The sequence below is a fragment of the Grammomys surdaster genome, unplaced genomic scaffold (assembly GCF_004785775.1).
Source record: "Grammomys surdaster isolate TR1022 unplaced genomic scaffold, NIH_TR_1.0 243, whole genome shotgun sequence".
NCBI lineage: Eukaryota > Metazoa > Chordata > Mammalia > Rodentia > Muridae > Grammomys > Grammomys surdaster.
This window is the reverse complement of record NW_021604688.1, coordinates 7,783,305-7,806,635: the sequence shown is the minus strand read 5'-3', so window position 1 is coordinate 7,806,635 and position 23,331 is coordinate 7,783,305.

Below are 23,331 nucleotides of genomic sequence, written 5' to 3'. Positions count from 1 at the left end.
TATTTAAATTCCCGCCCGAAATTACTTCTGTGTTCTAGCCTAAGATTTACATTCCTGCCTGAAATTACTTCCTTGTTCTAGCCCAATGTCAGATTCTTGCCTGAAGCCCATTTCCTTGTCCCTGGCCAACATAAGATTCTGATCAAGCTATATATGGTTGAACAAAATAGATATACTGACCTCAAGCCATGGATAATTGTATCAGCAGTATCTGCAGCATCAAATCTCAGCTGAGCAGCATTCTTTAAATTCTTAATCTCACTATGCAAACTTAAAACATCAAGAGAGGTGTTAGACTTATGCCAGATACCCTGAAAGTATAGTTAAACTTTTTCCTAATTATAATGACTACCATTGCAAATTTTAGACGTAACACAACTCCATTGGTATTTGCCATAATACTCGAGATAGCTCCTTACTCATAAACTCTGAACTTCCTTCCGATTATTTGAATAGGATAAAGAACATCAATCCATTGTTCCAAATACCTATCTAAATCCTCTTGTATACTCAACACATTAGGAACATTTTTTTTTTTTTTTTTTTTTTTTTTTTTGCTAACTTGGGCATGTAAATACTTCAAACTTATTCTGCTTCTTTGAGATTGTTTTGGGTATTCTTCTCTACTTACAGTTCTATATAATTTTCTATTTGTACAATGAAAAGTATCAGAGGTTTATAGGCATGAATTTGAATCTTCAGATTGATTTGTATACTATTAAAATTTCAGTAATCTTATTTTTTATTCCATAAGCACAGAATGGATTTGCACTTATTTATGTCTTTAAATTTTCCGTTAAATATTGTGCTATTCTCAGTCGTAGTTTTGTTGTATTTATAAAATTTTAATGATGCATATAATTTTATTGATGAAATTTATTCTCAGACAATCTCACAAACATGTGAATTTCTCCCAATTACTTTGTCTACTCTATCTCATCCTCACAGAAACTGTCTCCATGTCTACATTTTTTTTTAATTTGTGACCCGCTGTATTTAACCACTGTGGTCTGTGTGACTATGGGTTTGGAGCTATCAGTTTTACTTTTTGGAATCAGCAGTGGGTACACAGCTAAAGACAGTGAATTTGAGAATCTATCAGCATCATTAGTTCAGAAGTGAATGGTATCTCCAATGTGCTGCTCTCCATTCCATTATAGACTATATTTGCACTACATTTATCCCAAATTTAAATTTATTCTCTAATTTTCTCAGTATTTTATTTGCCCTGATGCTATTTTAGATCTAATGCACTCTTAATAGCTTCTTTAGTTTTTCATGTAGACTTGGAAATATGACAGGTTTGAGAGCATAAGGATTGTAGATACTGATATTCTAGTCAAAGGATGTGATTATTTTGATATTATTTTGTTATTATTTTGTTATTATTTTGTTCATCAGGCTTAATAGACTTTGGGGGATTCTTAAGGACTTTTATATGTGAGAATCATTCACAAAGAGAGAGAATTTGCTCTCTTTCTACCTGAGATATCTTTCATTTGTACTTTTATGTTAGTTTACCTGGGAGAATGTGCATTTCTGAAGAGTAATAGAGAAAACATCTAGTCTTGTATATTAACTCAAATAAAATATTCCACTCACTACTGAGTACAGACACAGCTACTGGAGTCTGTCCTTTATTGTATTGAATATTTGACTTTATTTGTGGCTTTCTAAGCACTCTTTCTTTGAAAATGTATTATATTTTTCAAGAGAGAACACAAATCCAATTAAATAAATTATGCACTGTCCCTTTTGTATTAATATGATGTGTTATATTTATTTCTTAATGTTGAATGTCCCTTGAGTCTCTGTAGACCCTCCTACTTTTCCTGTCTATTTTGGTTTTTCCATCATGTTAACCTGATCTTTCCAACACTGTGCCTTGGCCTTGGCTGTGTCATTAAGACCCTTCCCCACAGTCTTTCATAACAGAAATGACAGGTTATAATATGGCAGTGAGTCTGAGCATGGTAGATAGCAAGGCTAATGTGGAAACCTTTGTACTAAAGGAAGGGTTGTGTGAGAGGTTCCAATTGACAGAAAAGGTCAAAAAACAGAGGACCTAAAGGCATGTGATACATTTTTCACTTCATGTAGTCACTAAACATTTAATGGGATGCTCTATATTACTTCTAAAGGCAATCAAATTCACGTTCTCTTTACCTGATAGAAAACATGGGAAGACTCAAATTCTCTAATTTTCTGCATGTAAAAATACCTCAGAATTACACATGGTTACTGATAGACTCACTTTACTAGTTTTTCTACAAAACTGATAGTTGCCTATTTTTTCTAAGATGGTATCTATTCTTAGCTCCTATCTTGCTCACTATTGAATAACACCACTGAAGAAAAATCTTACTATGTTTTGATTGTATACTTGATTGCTAGATCTTAATGTGGTTTTTAGATGAATAAGTGTTATCTGTCATGGGCTGTACTTAATATATGAGGAGAGTTTTTAGTGCTGTTAAGAACTATAACATTCTTTTATCACTAGCCACGTTAATCTATTAAGTGACATGTCAGAGCTTTATGTTTACATGGTCATGCAATATAATTTTAAGACACTGTTTGGAAAAGAACGTCTAATACAAGGACATGCAAATTCTCTGAAGTTATGATTCTATGAGGATATGCCCCCACCTACCCTCTCACTGTCACCTCCACATCCATGTTTTCCCCCACACTGGGGTATCCAGCCTTTACTGGAACAAGAACTTCCTCACCCACCTATGCCTGACACTGTCATCCTCCTCTACAAATACAGCTGGAGCCATGGCCCATTCCCTATGTGCTCCCAGGCTGGTGGTTTAGACCCTAGGAGCTCTGGGGCCACAAACCCTTTCAGCTCCTTCACTCTTCTCTCTTACTCCTCCATTGGAAACCCCAGTCAGTTCAATGGTTAGCTGTGTTCAGTGGTTAGTTGTTACCCCTTCTAAGAAGGGCCGAAGCACCTACACTTTGGTCTTCCTTGTTCATGAGCTTCATGTGGTCCGTGAATTGTATCTTGGATATTGCGAGCTTTTGGGCTGATATCCAATTATCAATGAGTTCTTCTGTGATTGGGTTACCTCACTCAGGATGATATTTTCTAGTTCCATCCATTTACCTAAGAAATTTCTCGAATTCATTGTTTATAATAGCTGTGTAGTACTCCACTGTGTAAATGTACCACATTTTCTGTATTCAATACTCTGTGGAAGGACATCTGGGTTCTTTCCAGATTCTGGCTATTATAAATAAGTCTGCTATGAACATAGTGGAGCATGTGTCCTTGTTATAAGTTGGAGGATCTTTTGGGTATATGCCCAGGAGTGGTATAGCTGGGTCCTCAGGTAATGCTATGTCCAATTTTCTGAGGAACCACCAGACTTATTTCCAGAGTGGTTCTACCATCTTGCAATCCCACCAACAATAGAGGAGTGTTCCTCTTTCTCCACATCCTTGCCAGCATCTACTATCACCTGAGTTTTTGATCTTAGCCATTCTGACTGGTGTGAGGTGGAATCTCAGGGTTATTTTGGTTCACATTTCCCTGATGACTAAGGATATTGAACATTTCTTTAGATGCTTCTCGGCCATTTGAGTTTCCTCAGTTGAGAATTCTTTGTTTAGCCCTGTACCCCATTTTTAATAGAGTTATTTGGTTGTCAGGAGTCTAATTTCTTCAGTTCTTTGTTTATATTGTATATAAGCCCTCTATTAGATGTAGGATTGGTAAAGATCTTTTTCCAATCTGTTGGTTGCCCTTTTGTCCTATTGATAGAGTCCTTTGCCATACCAGAAGCTTTGCAATTTTATGAGGTCCCATTTGTCAATTTGTGATCTCAGACCATAAGGCATTGGTGTTCTTTTCAGGAACTTTTCTCCTGTGCCTAGGTTTTAGAGGGTCTTCCCCACCTTCTCTTCTATTAGTTTCTGTGTATCTGGTTTTATGTGAAGGTCCTTTATCCACTTGGACTTGAGCTTTGTACAAGGAGATAAGAATGGATCGATTTGAATTCTTCTACATGCTGACCTCCAGTTGAACCAGCACCATTTGTTGAAAATGCTGTCCTTTTTCCACTGGATGGTTTTAGCTCCTTTGTCAAACATCAAGTGACCATATGTGTGTGAGTTCATTTCTGGTTCTTAAATTCTATTCCATTGATCTTCCTGCTTGTCTCTGTATGAATACAATACAGTTTTTTTTTTTATCACTATTGCTCTGTAGTACACCATGAGTTCAGGGATGGTGATTGCCCCAGAAGTTCTTTTATTGTTGAGAATAGTTCTGGCAATGCTGGGTTTCTTGTTATTCCAAATGAATTTGCAAATTTCTCTTTCTATCTCTATGAAGAATTGATTTGGAATTTTGATGGGGATTGTATTGAATCTGTAGATTGCTTTTGGCAAGATGGCCATTTTTATTATATTAATCCTGCTAATCCATGAGCATGGGATATCTTTCCATCTTCTGAGATCTTCTTTGATTTCTTTCTTCAGAGACTTGAAGTTCTTGTCATACAGATCTTTCACTTGCTTGGTTAGATTCACACCGAGGTACTTTATATTATTTGTGACTATTGTAAAGGATGTCGTTTCCATAATTTCTTTGTCAGACTTTTTATCTTTTGAGTAGAAGAAGGTTACTGATTTGTTTGAGTTAATTATATATCCAGCCACTTTGCTGAAGTTGTAGCTAAAGGAGTTTTCTGGTGGAATTTTGGGTGTCATTAAGTATACTATCACATCATCTTCAAATAGTGATGTTTTGATATCTTCCTTTCTAATTTGTATCCATTTGACCTCCTTTTGTTGTCTAATTGCTCTGGCTAAGACTTAGAGTACTATATTGAATATGTAGGAAAGAGTGGCCAGCCTTGTCTAGTCCATCATTTTAGTTGGATTGCTTAAAGTTTCACTTCATTTAGTCTGATATTGGCTACTGGTTTGTTGTATATTACTTTTACTGTGTTTAAGCATGGGCCTGGATCTTTCCAAGACTTTTGCCATGAAGGAATGCTGAATTTTGTCAAATCCTTTTTCAGCATCTAGTGAAATGTTCATGTGGTTTTCCTTTGAGTTTTTTATATAGTGGAGTACGTTGATGAATTTCTGAATATTGAACCATCCCTGCATTCCTGGGATAAAGCCTACTTGATCCTTGATCATGATGGATGATTGTTTGGATGTGTTCTTGGATTCAGTTTGCAAGAATTTTATTGAGCATTTTTTGCATTGATATTCATAAGGGAGTTTGATCTGAAGTTCTCTTTTTTATTGAGTCTTTGTGTTGTTTAGGAATGTGCGTAAATGTGGCTTCATAAAACTAATTGGAAAGTATTCCTTCTGTTTCTATTTTGTGGAATAGTTTAAAGAGAATTTGTATTAGGTCTTCTTTGAAGGTCTTATAGAATTCTGCATTAAAACAATCTGGTCCTGGGCTTTTTTTGGTAGGGAAATTTTTAATGACTGCTGCTATTTCTTTATGGTTTATGAGATATTTAGATGGTTTATCTGATCCTGATTTAACTTTAGTACCTGTCTAGCAAACTGTCCATTTCACCCAAATTTTTCGGTATTGTTGAGTATAGGGTTTTGTCATAGGACCTGATAATTTTTTGAATTCCTTTGGATTCTGTTGTTATGTCTCCCTTTTCAGTTCTGATTTTATTAATTTGGATACTATCTCTGAGCCCTCTGGTTACTCTGCCTAAGGGTTTATCTATCTTTTTGATTTTCTCAAAGTAGCAACTCCTGGTTTTGTTGATACTTTGTATATTTCTTTTTGTTTTGACATGGTTGATTTCAGCCCTGAGTTTGATTATTTCCTGTTGTCTACTCCTCATTGGTATATTTGCTTCTTTTTGTTCCAGAGCTTTCAGGTGGGCTGTCAGGCTGCTAGTGTATACTCTCTCCAATTTCTTTTTGTAGGCACTTAGAGCTATGAGTTTTCCTCTTAGCACTGCTTTCATCATGTCCGAGTTTTGGTGTGATGTGCCTTCATTTTCTTCAAATTCTAAAAAGTCTTTAATTGTTTTCTTTATTTCTTCCTTGATCAGGTCATCATTGAGTAGAGTGTTGTTCAGCTTCCACATGTATGTGGGCTTTCCATTTTTTTTTCTTTATTGAAAACTAGCCTTAGTCAGTAGTAATCTCATAGAATTAAAGGCATTATTTCAATCCTTTTGTATCTGTTGAGGCCTATTTTGTGACCAATTATATGGTCAGTTTTGCAGAAGGTACCATGAGGTGCTGAAAAGAAGGTATATTCTTTTATTTTAGGATGAAATGTTCTATAGATGTCTGTTAAAACCATTTAGTTCATAACTTCTCTTAGTTTCACTCTGTTTCTGTTTCTTTTCTGTTTGTATGACCTGTTTATTTCTTATTGTAAGGTGTTGAATTCTCCTACTATTATTGTGTGAGGTGCAATGTGTGTCTTTTATGAATGTGGGTGCCCTTGTGTTTGGAGCATTGGATTGAGAGTTCATCTTGATTCATTTTTCCTTTGTTGAGTATGAAGTATCCTTCATTATCGTTTTTGATAACTTTAGGTTGAAAGTCAATTTTATTCAATATTAGAATGGGTACTCCAGCTTGTTTCTTGTGATCATTTGCTTGGAAAATTGTTTTGCAGCCTTTTACTCTGAGGTTGTGTCTGTGTTTGTCACTGAGGTGCTTTTAATGTATGCAGAAAAATGCTGAGTCCTGTTTGCCTAGCCAGTCTGTTAGTCTATGTCTTTTTACTTGGGAATTGAGTCCGTTGATGTTAAAAGATATTAAGGAAAATATCTTTTATTGCTTCCTGTTATTTTTGTTATTAGAGGTGGAGTTACGTTTGTGTGGATATCTTCTTTTTGGTTTGTTAGAAGAAGAGTACTTTCTTGCTTTTTCTAGGGCATAATTTCATTCCTTGTGTTGGAATTTTCCCTCTATTATCCTTTGTAGGGCTGGATTTGTGGAAAGATACTGTGTAAATTTGATTTTGCCATGGATATCTTGGTTCTGTAGGCTTCTTGTATGTTTATAGGCATCTCTTTCTTTAGGTTAGAAAGGTTTTCTTTCTTTTTTTTTTTTTTTTTTGGTTTTTTTTTTGAGACAGGCTTTCTCTGTATAGTCCTGGCTGTCCTGGAACTCACTCTGTAGACCAGGCTGGTCTCGAACTCAGAAATCTGCTTACCTCTGCCTCCCAAGTTCTGGGATTAAAGGCGTGCACCACCACTGCCCGGCTGAAAGTTTTCTTCTATAATTTTTTTGAAGATACTTTCTGGCCCTTTAAGTTGGGAATCTTCACTCTCTTCTATACCTATTATCCTTAGGTTTGGTTCTTTCAGTTTGTCTTGGACTTCCTGGTTGTTTAAGGTTAGGATCTTTTTGCATTTTGCATTTTCTTTGACAGTTGTGTCAATATTTTCTATGGTCTCTTCTGCACCAGAGAGTCTCTCTTCTATTTCTTGTATTCTGTTTGTGATGCTTGCATCTATGACACCTGATTCCTTTCCAAGCTTTTCTATCTCCAGGGTAGCCTCCCTTTGTGATTTCTTCATTGTTTCTACTTTCATTTTTGTGTCCTGGATGGTTTGTTCAATTCCTTCACCTGTTTGTTTGTTCTATAAGGGATTTTTGTGTTTCCTTTTTAAGGGCTTCTACCTGTTTAGCTGTGTTTTCCTGTATTTCTTTGAGGGAGTTATTTATGTTCTGCTTAAAGTCCTCTATCATCATCATGAGAAGTGATTTTAAATCTGAATCTTGTTTTTCCAGTGTGATGTAATATTCAGGACTTGCTATCGTGGGAGAACTAGGTTCTCATGATGCCAAGTAACCTTGGTTTCTGTTCCTTACATTCCTGTGGTTGCCTTTTGCCACCTTGTTATCTCTAGTGCTACCTGCACTCACTATCTCGGACTGGAGATAGAGATCCTATTATCTTGGTTGTGTCAGAACTCCTCGGAGTTCAGCTGTCTCTTTGATCCTGTGATCCTGAGATCCTGGGTGTGCTCCTAGGACTCAGGCTGCCTCTGGGATCCTGAAATCCTGGTGTGACCAATCTCCTGAGGTCCTATATTCCTGGATATATTTAGAGTTCCTGGGAGTCCAGCCAGGGTATTGTGGGATTCTGTGTAGAGCTGACACTCAAGGTCTGATGAGGGTTCTGGTGCAGACCGGAAACTAGCCATATCCTATTCTTAAGACTATAACTTTTACACACTTGGCCCCCTCTGTAAAAATATAGATCAGACAAATTTCCATAAAATTAATTCATCAACACACAGGTGTATTTTTTATACTGATAGCAAACAATACTGGTAATATAAAGAATGACTACTTGAAATTCTGACATATTATTGTTCACTTAGTTATTGCTAATTTATTTAACATATTACCTCACTTTTATTTAGTTACTAGCATTGTTACTATATTCAGTACATTTTAATTTTTTCATTTTAAAATGCTCTTCATTTAATTTAATATTACATTCACATTATTTTATGATTTCAACACCTTTCTACATATTGTGATGTCCATCATTTATTCATTAAAATTATTATGCACATTTCTCTAACTATATGTTTGTTGTTGAAATTGGTTTTAGTGCTTTTTGCCAACATGTGATTTTCGTTTGTATATACCAATCATTTCCTCGATTCGGGCAGGGAGGAATAGGTGTTTTTGAAGAATACTGAAGAATAAATTCTACATGTAGAAATTTAAAAATAACTCTTTGCCATAATGCTGCGGTTAAAGCATCAACAAAAGCTTCTGCTTTTTTGGTTGGGCAGGGATTGAGGGTGAGTTTAGTGACTGCCTTGAATATAACTATTACTCTTCAGAATTAATACATTCAGTGTTGGCCTCCCTTCAGGGTTGATTGTAAACAGCACTGCATCCCTGTGGGCAACTGATTTTGCCACAAAACCATGGATTAGTCAGAATTTGATTACTGTATACAAAGGGTATTCGGTGAATAAAATAGGGAATGTTGCTAAATTATTGTTGTCCTCAATTCGGAAGAACACAAAAGGAGCAGATTGACAGCTTTCAAGGTACATGACTTCACTGAGACTTGTGTCCATGTCCCCAGAGGAAGCCTGAAAGTCAAAAGACCCTTAGGATGTGTGTTTGCTCTCTACATTTTGTGTTAATCTTGTTTGTATTTGGTTTTCAGCTGCCAAATCAAAGAAAATAATAATTATTATTATTAATTTGTCCAGAATCCCCTTATTTTAAGCTCTCTAGAGATAAGTTATTTATTCTCAACAAACTTTTCCTAACTCAGTTCACAGGAACAGGAAGCTAAGGAGCAAGGAAGTAGACCCTAATTCATATGTATGTGTATGTAGAAAATTACACTGTTCCCTGAAGAGCAAAACACAATTGATTTTGTGTTGAAGCATAATACTAACATACTATTACCATCCTTTTGGGAACAGTTACTATTTTTGTTGAAATAAATCCACAAAAATTAAGTAATTTTAACAAATTCATCTTGTGAGATAATTATATCTTTAAAGCAATCATCTTTAGAGACTAAGTAGTAAATTTTTAATATTTTATGTGTCACAAAATTTAAGAAAATTACAAAATAAGAGAATGAAAATTCAAGAAAGTACATGTTATTTGCTTATTCACTCATCTCTTTAGTATACTGGGCTGCCTAACTAAAGAAATCTCTTCTCAGAAAGAATTAGGATAACATTTGTAGGTGATGTTTTCTCCTCTGAACACTTATGGACAAACTCAAGATACATTTGTTAACTAAATAATGGACATTGTATTTTCGTTTGTCACATCTTGTTTTATTATTCATTTAAAACCTGCCTCTCTCTCTCTCTGTCTCTCTCTCTCTCTGTCTCTCTCTCTCTCTCTCTCTCTCTCTCTGTGTGTGTGTGTGTGTGTGTGTGTGTGTGTGTGTGTATGTAAGAGGGAATGGAATGAGACCACTATCTCTGTAGTATTCCATGATTACTCTTACAGAGGTAAGGTCATAGTATCTGCAACTTAGAATTAGCCCCTAATGAGTGACAAAATGTCAGATAGCTTTTAAAATCCTTTCCTTCCAAATATCAGTATCTCTATGATTCAATTTATTCTCTGGATTTGACTATATTGACTTATGGAGGTGTATGCTTTTTCTTGTGCATGCACGCACGCATGCATGCGTGTGTGTGTGTGTGTGTGTGTGTGTGTGCATGGTGAGTGCGAGAGAGAGAGAGAGAGAGAGAGAGAGAGAGAGAGAATAAAGGAAGTTGAGAAGAACACTCCAGGAGTTCTTGTTTTCTCTGTGTTGTTTTTGTAATTTTCTTCTATACACTATTTCATTGAGAATAATTAACTTAAGAATATATACTATCTGGGCTGGGGAAATGACTCTGTTGATAAAAAACTGGCTTTCCAAGCAAGGGAATCTGAGTTTAACTGTCTAAATGTTTTGAACATAATTAATAATAATAATAATAATAATAATAATGTTGCCAAATATGGTGGTACTTGGTGCGCGCCTGTATATTTCCAGGACTGTCTGGTCAGCCTGCCTAGTACACTCTACAAATGACTGGCTACTGAGATGTCATATGTTTTTAAATGATGATTGATTATAAGGATGATCTCTCAGACTGAGTTTTGTCCTCCATATGCATGTGAACATTGTATTCAACTGGGTACATAGGAACAAGCAACTAAACACACACACACACACACACACACACACACATATATTATTATAGTTACATATACTTTCAATCTAAAAAATAAACTCCTTTTAGGCTAGTAAAATATTTATAAAGCTAGGTTACCTCAAAGCTATATTGTATATCCGACCATCCTTTCCTTTTCTGTGCTGCTGGTTCTGGTTTCAGGTATGGATTGCTGTTGTGTGTCAAGACTTTCCTGGAGAGACATCACACATACCTATTAACAGCTACTCTCTCCTGATAGGGAGCCCAGGACAGACTAAAGTACAACTTGGTAAAATAATGAGTTTTACTGAGGTTTCTTATAGAAATTTAGGTGAACAGTTACTTACAAAAGCAGAAATGAATCACAGAGAGCTACATCTCCAAAGTCTGTCCCAAAATGGATACCAGCTCATAATGATTGGGAATGTGGAAAACAATACACAGCCATCAGTACAACAGATTGGAGAATGTCCTTTCCAAGTGTACTCTGGTCTAAATCTCTTTCAGGCAGCTCAGCAGGTTTCTGCTTTTTCCAGGCAGCTGCTCAGGGTTCAGAGTCTTCTGTGTAGTTTTGGTTTATCGGAGAATCTTCTTTCCATGTTGGCTTGTCTGAGAGTGCCCTTCAGCACTCTATTGTTTACTCTTAGGAGGGAGGGACCTGGGGAATCTGCTTACTTTCAGGGAGTTCCTGAAGCTATTGACTTGTTTACCTTATGCCTTTTAGGACTGAATGTTTCAAACTTGAAGGAAATGCCTTTACACTTAAACTACAGGTCAGCATTTTCTTAGTCACCTACTTAACAGTTTTGCGTCTCAGGAGAAACTTTATACTTTTTTCAGCCTTAGTGAAAAGTCATGCTTGCCAGAGCCCCAAGTCAGGCCCTTTTCTGGTTTTCCTGATTTTTCTGTGAGTTGCTTTGTATTTCTCCTAGAAAAGTGTCAACAGTGTAAACTACATACAGAGATTAGTTTGAAAATCCCTAATTCTCTCCTTCATGTAGGATTTTATTTCTTCCTCATAACAGCTTTGGGAGGTTGTCTGAGCAGGGTTGTAGGCCCCATTCATAGATGTCAGGGTCTCATGACTGTAAATGAGGGGGCAAGCTTTTCTAGTTTGTGTTTCAGCTCTGAGTTGAGCTCATGTTCTTGTCTGTCTTCACCCTTCTGCTCCAGCAGGTCAAATGTGAGAGGGAGTAATGTAAGAAGGGAACCACAGAAGAGATAATTTCTAAAAGGGGTTCTAGAAGAATCAGGAAGCCAGCCAAAGTAGGCAATAAGCAACAAATTAGGAAATGAATGGCCTCTAACAACAAAGCATGAGGAAAAAAAGTTACCTCTCTTGGAGCAGTTATTATTTTAGTTTATATTTAGCCATCTTATTTTTATAAATGATCTGCTTGCAAGCATGCATGCATCAAGAGCATGTATGTGTATTTGGTGCCTACAGATACCAGAAAAGGGGGTTAGATGCCATGAAATTGGAGTTCCAGGTAGATGTAAGCTGACAGGTGGGTGCTGGGAACCAAATCTGCATGATCAGAAAGTGCTCTAAATCTAGGAACCATCTCTCCATCTTATACCTTAGTCTCCTTTAAAGCAACGTACTTCTCAGGAATGTTATTATCTAGAGTTGTATAGCTTCTATGTAGCATCTGTAAACAGTGTTCTGATCTTTTAAATTCAAGGATGAAAATTTTTTGTTCTTCTGGATGTTGCTCACTTCACAGTTTTCTTTGGGACCATTGTCCTGAGATACTCCACACCGTAATCCTTCTGACTTCTCTCTTACACAGGCCAATGATTTACATTCTCTCTCTCTCTCTCTCTCTCTCTCTCTCTCTCTCTCTCTCTCTCTCTATCTCTATCTCTCTCTCTCTCTATCTCTCCCTCTCTCCCTCCCTTCCTCCTTCCCTCCTTCTCTCTCTCTCTCTTTCTCCTCCCTCTTTCTTTCTCATGCCCATGCTCACACATAAACACACAGAAATTGTTTTTATTCCCACCATGTACAGACAAATTCTCATAGGAACACAGAAAGAATATACACACACGCATACACACACACACAAATGGAGGCATCACACATGTATACATTCATACATATATACACATTTACAGCTGGAACACCATTCAAGTCTCATCCTTAACTGAGCTTGGATGCCTTCTCAATAGTTTCTCTAAACACTGGGAGAAGACTTCTTTCCTTGTCTTCCGAAACCATCTGAACCTACAAAGTCCTACATAGCTTAACCTTCTGCCTTCCCCCATGACTTTACCACAATCAGTATAGAAACCAAAAATCCTTGTTTGTTGCTCTTCTAGAGCATAATCAGTGCAGTCAATTAAAATGTACATGAATAGGTTATCCTTCTGGCAGGGACTGGACAGGGTCAGAAGATGCAGCAGCTTTCCAAAATTAATAAAGGACTTTATTAAGTCATAAAAAGCCATAATTCAATCATTTTATAAAAGGACACTGATCATAATACTTACTAAATGCTGGATGCTGTTGAGGTGTGTTCAAGAAGCCCAAGAGTGCTCACTTAGCAGCAATGGCCCCAACTAATGCCCAACCATTTCCCTGATATATAGATAACCTGATCTGTTCATTTAATAAGCAGTATTTACTAACAGCCCTGCCAAGACTGCTCAGTCAGGAAAGCACTCATAAAGAGGATAATTGAAATGAGGCAGGACAGTTTTCTTCTCCTGCCTTGTTTATTAACAACAAAACAATGAGTTTGGAAAATGAGAGCCATCTATTTCTAGGCACAAGTCAATCCCTTTTCTTCTGTTTTATGAAAAGACTGAGGTGACTTCGTGTTTGTCTCACTTTGGACTCGTATTTAAAACTACAAGGTACAATTGTGCCACATGCTTTTTAGCTATATTCTGTGTTCTCTCTTATAAAAGCAGAGGGTGACATTGGGTTGTATATTCCAGACGGAATATTCCATGGTGTTAGTGCTTTCTTCCTTGCTTAATTGGCCTGTCCAGTAGTTGCACAAGCTTCTCTACCTGCTCAAAAGTTTCCTATTATGACAGATATCCAAGAATAAGAACCATGTGTACAACTGAAGACCCAGCGAAATAGTTTATGCACTTCACAGAGGTGTCCATCAAAAAGAATTTATGGTGACAGAGAAACTTGTGCCTTAGTGCATGAAAAGAGACATATCTTTCATCCCTCCTTCCTCAAAGCAGAGAAATTTCCCTCTTGTATTTCACAAAATGGTAACATCAATGTCATGAAGGGCCTCATTTGTTCTACCACATAACTTATCCTTCTTTTTCTTAGGTCTCATGTTTGAAGCAGTCTCCCTCCTGTGATGATAATACTGTCTTCAAGAGGGAAAGTCAAGAGAAATAGTGACAAATGCAAGTCAGGACATGGGGGTTTGATTCATGAAAACCTCAGCCTCAGACTTCAGGGATCTCAGCAGGCTTCTCCAAGCCACATTTCTGTTCATGGGGACAAACCTCATAGAGCTGCCACACTACATGAATTTTTATCAAACAGCACATAAATAAACAAACAGCTCTGAGCCTGCATGGCTCTCAGTGACTTATGTGACCCTTATGGCTCCCATTTTACTTGACTCTCCTGTTGTCTTTCCCAAAGCACAGAAGGGGGAAGGGTCTTTGGGCATCATAGGTACTAAGTGATCTGCCTGTTTGCCTAACCTCAAGTGACAAAGTGCTGGTCCTCATACATCACAGCCTTGCCCAGTGAGGATTAGGTCATGCTGGCCAGGGGTTTTGCTAATAAGATCATGCATAATCAATAAGGGTCAGCTGACATCTTGTCAACTCCATCACTGTCAGAGGCAAGGGGGCTGAGGTAAGGCAATGACAAGGGTAAGCCTGTCAGACACCCAGAACATGAACAGATGGCCAGCATTGGATGCTGCCAGTCTACGCAAAGCCAGCTCTTAGAGCGGAATAAGTTCATGCATTCATTCATGGATTCGTTCCTTTGTCCACTCCACAGATAGCTATGGATGTGTCAGGTAGAATTGATACTGTTCTTGCAGTAGAGGAAGGATGACAGAAAACAGGACTTCATGCATTTGGAACATCTACATTTCATGGAAAATGATGACAGGGAGAAAAAAAGGAGAAACAAAGAGCATAGAATAAAATAGAAAGAGAAAATGATGAGAAAAATAGGTGATAAGGCTAAAGGAGAAAAGAACCAGAAATAATGTTTGTAGTATTGAGAAATAAAGCAATATTAATAGTGGATTTTAGAAATTATCTAACGTAGTGGCTGTGGGGAATATACCTAAAGGAAAGGAGAAATTGTGCAAAGCTTTAGGGAAAAATGGTAAACAGTGGTTCTATGACAGATGTACATATATAGTTTCCAAGAATAACACCAGAGCCAATGAAGGATGCAAAGTATCAGAAAGAAAGAGCATGAGAGAGGGCATGGAAAAGAGCTTTGCCTTAAAGGATGTATTCCTGTGAATGACATGAGAACACTATGTAGTATGTTCAGAAGACATATGTTACATTATGTTTTTACTTAACCATCTGACGTTATAAATAGACTGCATACTGCATGAGGTATAAAAGCTGAAGAGGAAGGAATGAAAGAAGAATGGAATAATAGAGAAGGAGCTGCACATATCTATTTATCACATACATGGCTACTTTGTGAGAAAACTTCCTGTACTGGGACAAACTTAAGAATTAACATTGGAAAGTTTTCAGAAGAGCTATGACACTGAGTGTATATTTAAATTATTATTTAAATAGAAGAAATAGAGGCTTTATATCTACCTCTTTCTTTCAATTTTGAATTCAATTACAAAGTAGTCATGCATATCTGGATTCTACTCTGATCTATTAAGATGTGGATCAGCCTCCGTAGAGTCCAGGAGCCAAGATATAGCATCCAAATAGTACACACACACACACATACAGGCAAAATATTCCCCCCCCACAAAATATATAAATCTTGTAACATCACAAGATACACCTATAAAATCTAACCAACATGACTGCCAAAGTATGAAATTAATAAAGATGGTTGCAATGGACATTCCACAACAGGATAGAGAAAAGCCTACAAGGCATCGATCCCAGACAAAGATCTACAGGCACCTGAGTAAAGCTGGGAATAGATGTGATGTTAATCTGTAGAAAAGAGTACACAAATTATTCATAGTACCATTATATACAAATACATATGTATATATAAATACATATAGGTAAACAGTATCAACTAATTATAAAAGAGGCCATAAACTTGAAGAAGAGTCAAAAGGGGTGTGTAGAGAAAATATTTTATGTCTTTATGGATGTATCAATTGTCAATAATAAATCTGATGACCTATTGCATAGGCAGAAAATAGAAAGTGGAACATGGGAATTAGAATTTTGGGCTAGAGCTAGGCACAAGAAGATCTGCCTAGGAAGATATGAGGAGACAGATACATGGTACCTGAGCACAGGTAACCAACCATGTTGATATCAGGCTCCAAACCCAGTGATATCACATCTAGGTGACCCCCATATCGTTGCCAAGGCAACTGCCATACATTCCCAGAATCTACCTGGCTGCCTCCCACCTTAACCTGGGAGAGGTTACATCACCACCCATATAAATAGTCAGAGCCCACTGAACACTCTATCTTCTCTCTTCTCTTTCTTCTTCCTCTTCTTCTCCCCCCACCCCCCACCTTTTCCCTATCTCCTGAATAAACCCCACTTGGAACTGTTTGGTCTGCTATAGTCTGTTCGAAGATGCGTGCAAGCAAACATCAAATGACATAGCACAATGTAGATTAACATAAATGGGTTATCAAGTCAGAGAAGAGCCTAGCTATATAGCCAAGGTATTTGTAAATACATTTTAAGTCTGAGTCTTATTTTTGGGCTAGGAGGAAGAGACAGGACCTAACTTCCACAGGGGTGTGTGGGAAGAATTGTAAGGAGGAAAAAGAAGAGGGATCAGTTGTAATTAATAACCTCAAATATAAAAATAAAAAATTAAAAGAACCATCATGCACTTTAGTGACCTAGGAAACTTGCATTCATAATTTTGTGCTGTGTAAAGACATCAAGACCTGTGGGTCAGTAGACCATGCCAGGAAACTTGATAAAGCTGAGTGTATTTGGAAGCCCTGGAATCTCATACCAGAGGACAATAGGTTCTTATCTGCTCCCTGACCAGGTCCCTGTAACAAGACTATAGCTTTCTCATGGAGAGGATAGTGACAAACATTCATATAAGGGCACCACCCTAAGCCCCTCCACATGTAGATGAGGCATCCCTAACATCTCATACCAAGCCAATATAAAGCATCTGATGTCAGACACCAAACCAACCCCAAAATGTATATGAGATCATATCCATAAGGAATAAAGGTGGGAGACTTATTCCATCATGGATTGTTTGAGAGCTTCTGTCACATAAGAGCTGTAACAATTCCTGGGGAAGAGGAATCTTTCCCAAAGGTTTTGCAGCTAGAAGCTTCCAGGGCCTACCATGGTCACTTCCTGCCTATTGGCCCTGACCTAGCCACCACACCGCAGGCAAGAGCTCCCACAGATCTCAGCAAACAGCATCCAGTATACAGATCAGCAGAGACTCACCTGAGATCTGAACTCAAGAGATGGCTCAGTGAATAAAGTGTTTGCTGAAAAACACTGGGACCCAATTCTCTATTCCTTCTGTTCCTAACCTGCTGGGACAATACACATCTTTAACTAAAGCACTGTTGGGCCAAGACAGATGATTTGTGGGACTTGCTGGTAAGCCAAATAGTTAAAAAAAAGAAATATACACTCTATTTGGTGGTAACATAGTACTGTAGAAATAAGATAGAAAGAAATTGAGGAAGACATCTTGATGCCTAGCTTTGGATTCCACACTTTCACATAGTAGCAAGTGTCTGTACAGAAACAAAACAGACACATAGACATCTATACACTTCCAATAGTCACAAAGAGATTGGACAAGTGGAAGAAATCTTTAGCCTTTTTTCTCATTACAGATCTATAGTGATTATTTTGGAAGAATCATTTCTCTCCATATGTTCAGACCATACCATTAACACATTTTCAAGTATTTAAGCACTTAAGCATGCACCTAACTATGACATTCCACCATTCTGTTGTGGCTAGTCACAATCTGCATCCTGGGTTCCATCAGAATAATGATACTCATCAGACACTCATCAAACCTTTCAATTAAATGCAATATTTTCTGTTTTTTCACAGTACCAGCATTTCATGACTACTGTTGATAAAATCTTGCCTTCAATTTATGGCATATTTTATACTCTTAAAAACAGACCTTTAAAAATGTGCATTCACTTTGTGAGATTCTGCTTCCCACATATACCAGGAGGAATCTTTCCTATCTGAATATGTTATAATCAGTAGACCTTAAATGCTTGCTGATTTCATTTTTATATGTCATACTTGACTCTGTCCCCAGACAAGGTCTAGAGAAGGTAAGCTTGTTGTGTGGTTACTAAGACTAGGCTCAAAGGAGCTCTTCTTTCAGGACATAAACATGTTTGTGTGTGCAGGCATATGATCATAGATGTGTCCATGTGCATGTGTGTGTTGTGCCTCGGTTACTCAGTATTGATAAACTTTTATTAAAAGATGTTTTACAGTTGCTCATTTAATGAATCAAAATCTTAGCTGGTGAAACCCTCCGATATGTTCCTCACCACCTCTACATCTACATCCTAGGCGCACAGCCTTATTCAAATGAACTGACAATGTTCATTGCTCCCTGAGTTGTCATTTACTCTAGTCTAGATATCTTGGCAGAAGACCATACTGCACATGTGCACTTCTTCAGATAACATGTCATTTCTCATTCACATAATTTTTAAAGATAACATGTATTTATTGTTTTTTTGTGAACATGTATTATCATAATTAAGGAAATCTAATCTTACATATTATAACACTGAATCTTCTCTACTTAATATTTTATCATATTTATATAGCATTTAGAATTTATTATATTTTGTTCCAATATTTATTTTTTAAGTTAAAATATTATTACATCATTTTTCTTCTTCCTTTCAACATATGCCAAGTACCCCTATACATGCTCTCTCTTAAATTCATGACTTTCATTTTATTTCATCTATTGGAAAACCATGACTAGCAACTCAAAATTGAACTATTCATAGTTTTGTTAGATAGTCTCTTAGTTAGAGCATTGTCAGCCCAGATGGAAAGATCTTATATATACCTCTAGCTATATGTCTGTTAGCCTGTCAGACTATGTGTATATATTTAGGCAGATGTATAAGCATTATACTTTTATGAAGATAGATACTAAGGTTTACTTTATGTCTTGTTCAAAACTACCTAATGTCATGTTCCTTTTCTCCTTTCTTCTCTATCTCTTTGACTTCCCTAATTAAAGCCACTCTTCTAAATTTTCTCATTCCCCCATTAAGATCACTGCTGTTTTTCTCCATTTTGCTTCTTTCTTCCATTTTACTTTACTGGTTTCTATCATTGGCCTAGATTATTACTCATATTTAAAGATATGAAACCAGGAACCTTAGATGACAGAAAACATGTAATTCCTATCTTCCAAGGTCTCATTAATATAGTATGCTATTTTCTAATTCTATATCATTGTATTATTCATATCTAAATGGTATCATCTCATGACATTATATATATATATATATATATATATATATATATATATATATATGATTTTCATTATGAGTTCATCAGTTGAAGAAGTTTTAGAAATGTGAAGAAAAAATGTATATCTTTCCTGTACTTTAACTAGTGACTCACTTCCCTTAAGCAAACTGACCACGAATCTCTAGAAAACTGGCCGCTGAGTGACTCTTTAGATAGGATAAAGGTTTACCCTAGTGCTTATACTCCAAAGAACACTTATAACATTCACTTTGAGGCTCTGTCAGTTTGTCCTACAACCTTATTTAGGCATTGATTTCTGAAACAAGCTCCCTGTGAATTTGACTCAATTTAGTGAGGAGCAGTATGTACTTAGCCCTGTCTTCTCCACAGTCAAGAGCTAAGATCTTAAGAGTACACAGCCTGCAGGAATTGTTTGGGTGGCAATTAACTGACTCCTGAGAAAAAATAGTATTTATTCTCTGGTAGTAATAAGAACTGGATCAAAATTCTGCAAATCACATTTTCTTTTAATTTTAGAATTATTAACATTTACTGTGTACTTGAATTAGGACAAGATGTTCTAGGAAGAGAAGATGGTAGATTGTGGCTTTTCTAAGCCAGTGAGCAGATTTTTACCCTAGTGACTCAATGTAATACTGCAGTTTTCAGTGGCTGGTGCATTCTGACTTGAGACATTCTTAATACTTTGAGAAAAGACTGTAAGGAGAGAAAAGTAAGACCAGAAAGAGCAATTGGGAACTAAGCATGAAGTTAAATTAGAGGGATGATATGTAACACTTGAAGAAAGAAGATGTCTTTTGAACAGGCAGTGAGGACCAGAGAGAGAGTTTAAGAATCAAGACTACAATTAGGGAAGAAAATACAGTCAATTCAGACATCTTTTATAGGAAATACTAAATAACATAATAAAAACAAATAATCTTCCCCAGAAAACCAAGATGCAATAAATATGTACAAAAACAGTCTACTACGCTATTGAAAGACTGGCATTTATGACATAATAATCCATATTTAGATTGAATATACAAGCTTAAATAAAGCTAAATAATTGTTAAACATATGCATTATCTATTGCATATTTGCTTGTGTTTAACTTTGGATTCTGTAAAAAACAAACAAACAAAAAACAAACAAACAAAAACCAGCATTTTAATTTGATTTGTAAGAATTTCTGTTTCTCCACGACAGGCACATTGATCAATGGAATAGAATTAAAGACACAGAAATAAATCCACACACTTACGGACACTTGATCTTTGACAAAGAAGCCAAAAATATACAGTGGAAAAAAGATAGCATCTTCAATAAATGGTGCTGGTCTAACTGGTTGTCTGTATGTAGAAAAATGAAAATAGATTCATATTTGTTACCTTGCACACAGCTCAGGTCCAAGTGGATCAAGGACCTCAACATAAAACCAGATACACTGAATCTAATAAAGGAGAAAGTGGGAAAGAGCCTTGAACTCATTGGCACAGGGGGGAAATTTTCTAAACAAAACTCCAGTGGATCAGGCTCTAAGATCAAGAATTGATAAATGGTACCTCATGAAATTGAAAGCTTCTCTAAGGCAAAGGACATAGTAAGTAGGACAAATCGGCAACCAACAGATTGAGAAAAAACTTCACTAACCCCACATCTGATAGAGAGCTAATATTCAAAATATATAAAGGAATCAAGAAGCTAACCAACAAGAAACCAAACAACCCAATCAAAAAATGATGTATAGAAATAAACAGAATTCACAATGAAGAAATCTCGAATGGCTGAGAAGCACTTAAAGAAATCTTCAAAGCATGGGTAACTATTTTTTTAATTGTATATATCCCTCTGAACTTATATGATAGCATTCTACACTAATATTGATTGAATTTGGAGATAAAAAATGCAGCTAAGGATGTCATGCCAGAATTCTAAAGCATCATGAAGAAGTCATTGGTTCAATCTGCAGTAGCACATAAATCTGCCTGATTACATGAACGATGATGGCATTTGGAGGTGGACAAAGATCAGAAGTTTAAAACATATTTGGCCATATATACATTAGAGCTCAAAAAAAAAACCAAAATGAAATGTGTGTGAGTAGTTTATGCATGTGTGTTTGTGTGCATGTGTGTGTGTGTGTGTGTATGTGTCTGTGTGTGCGCACATGCATGTGCATGTTTGAGAAAAAGAGAAGTGGGGCATCATTCATTGTGTTTAAGTGCTAAAGCTTTTATAGGGTGATTAATGTTTGGCTTAACTAAATATAGCTCCCATAGGCTCATATATTTTAATACCTGTTCCTGAACTGATGAAATTGTTTGGGAAGGATTAGGAGGTGTGGCACTGTTGAAGAGGGCAGGTTTTGAGATTTCAAAAACCAATGTTATTGTCAGTTAGTTATAAGCCAATATTAGACCTCTCTGTGTCAGTGGTTGAGTCTTAAAAATGGAAGTTCTTAATTGTTGCTTCAGTCCCGTACTTCCAACTATATTGATCATGAGCTATAATTTTCTGAGATTAAAAACCCCAATTACACTTTCTTATAACTTGCTTTAGTGGCTTATCACAATAATAGAAAAATAATTAAGACAATTACTAATAAATATGGCTGTCATGGTAGAATCTCTATGACTGGACATTGAAGGATAGCGTCTTCAGGTTTTCTTGCTGTGAGAAACTGTGACCAAAGGTTTGTGGTATAAAGGGTTTATTTGGCTTACACATTTAGAGCACTTTTCATAGTGCAAGGAAAACAGAAAAGGAATGCAAATAGGATGTAAACCTGAAGGCAGGAGTTGATGAAGATGCCATGAGGTATTTTGCTGACTTGCTCATGTCTTGATCAACCTATTCTCTTACAGAATCCAGTACCATCAGTCCAGGAATGACACCATCCATGATGGGCTGGGTCCTTCCGCATCAACCATTAATTAACAAAATGCCTTACAGTAAGAACATTTAGGGACATTTTCCCAATTGATGTACATTGCCTCAAGTTTACATCGATCGTGTAAGCACAGACATAAAATTATGAAGAGAAATTATCACACAACACTTGTATATTCATGTATATACCGATTGTATTTTGCCATGTGATATCTTGCATTACTTTGGGACTCTTTAAGCCAGAATTTGATTGTCAAATTGAATCTTTGACCTTGGACCAATACTGTGACCTAACAAACTTCTTTGTAAAGCTCCACAAAGCGAATACCTTATTCTAAGAGAAACAACTTATTACTCCTCATGAATAGAGGTTTAAAAATAAAGAAAGAATTGATGTGTGTTAAGGAACTGCTTCCAGATGTTTCACAAAACTACATGTCCTCAACTGACTACAGGGAATTCACAGGGGAGTCTCAAAACACCCTTTACTATTGGACTCAGTGTACCTAGATGACTACCACTGTATTGCTCTTTAGTTTTGTGCCAAAGACTTTGTTCTCAGTAAGTGGTCACTGGACTCTTTATTGATGGCATCTTAACACACTTTGACTGAAGACCTCAGTTCATCTTTGATGATCTCGGTCTCAGAACTCTTTCCAGGGTCTTTTCTTATTTCTGCTGTTTTTGTTGTTGTTGATTCACTAACTTTAAAGGGCATGGTTTCTAGTGTTTTTCACATATCTTAAAATAAAATTTCTAGAATGTCAATAGCTTGTATTTTAACACCCTTGAAGATATATAATATTTGTCTTTGAGTTTAAGGAGATAAAAGGAAACACACTCAAAATTCTCTCAATATGGATCTCAATTCCATTCAGTATATGCAAATTTTCAGTGTGTGTCATGCCTACCCTGATTCTACACAAAGGAAAAATTCTAAAGTGATAAACAGAAGATTTAAGCATATCTCCCTTGTTAGGACTACTCATTCTTGACTCTGAGTCAAATAATCTCCACAAAATAACAAAGCCTGTAGCATGGTAAGCATAACATATTGAACACAGATTTTCAATCCCAATGTTAAATATTCCTCCTCCTCTAATGGTTTCTATAAGAGTTCTTCTCTGTGAATGCC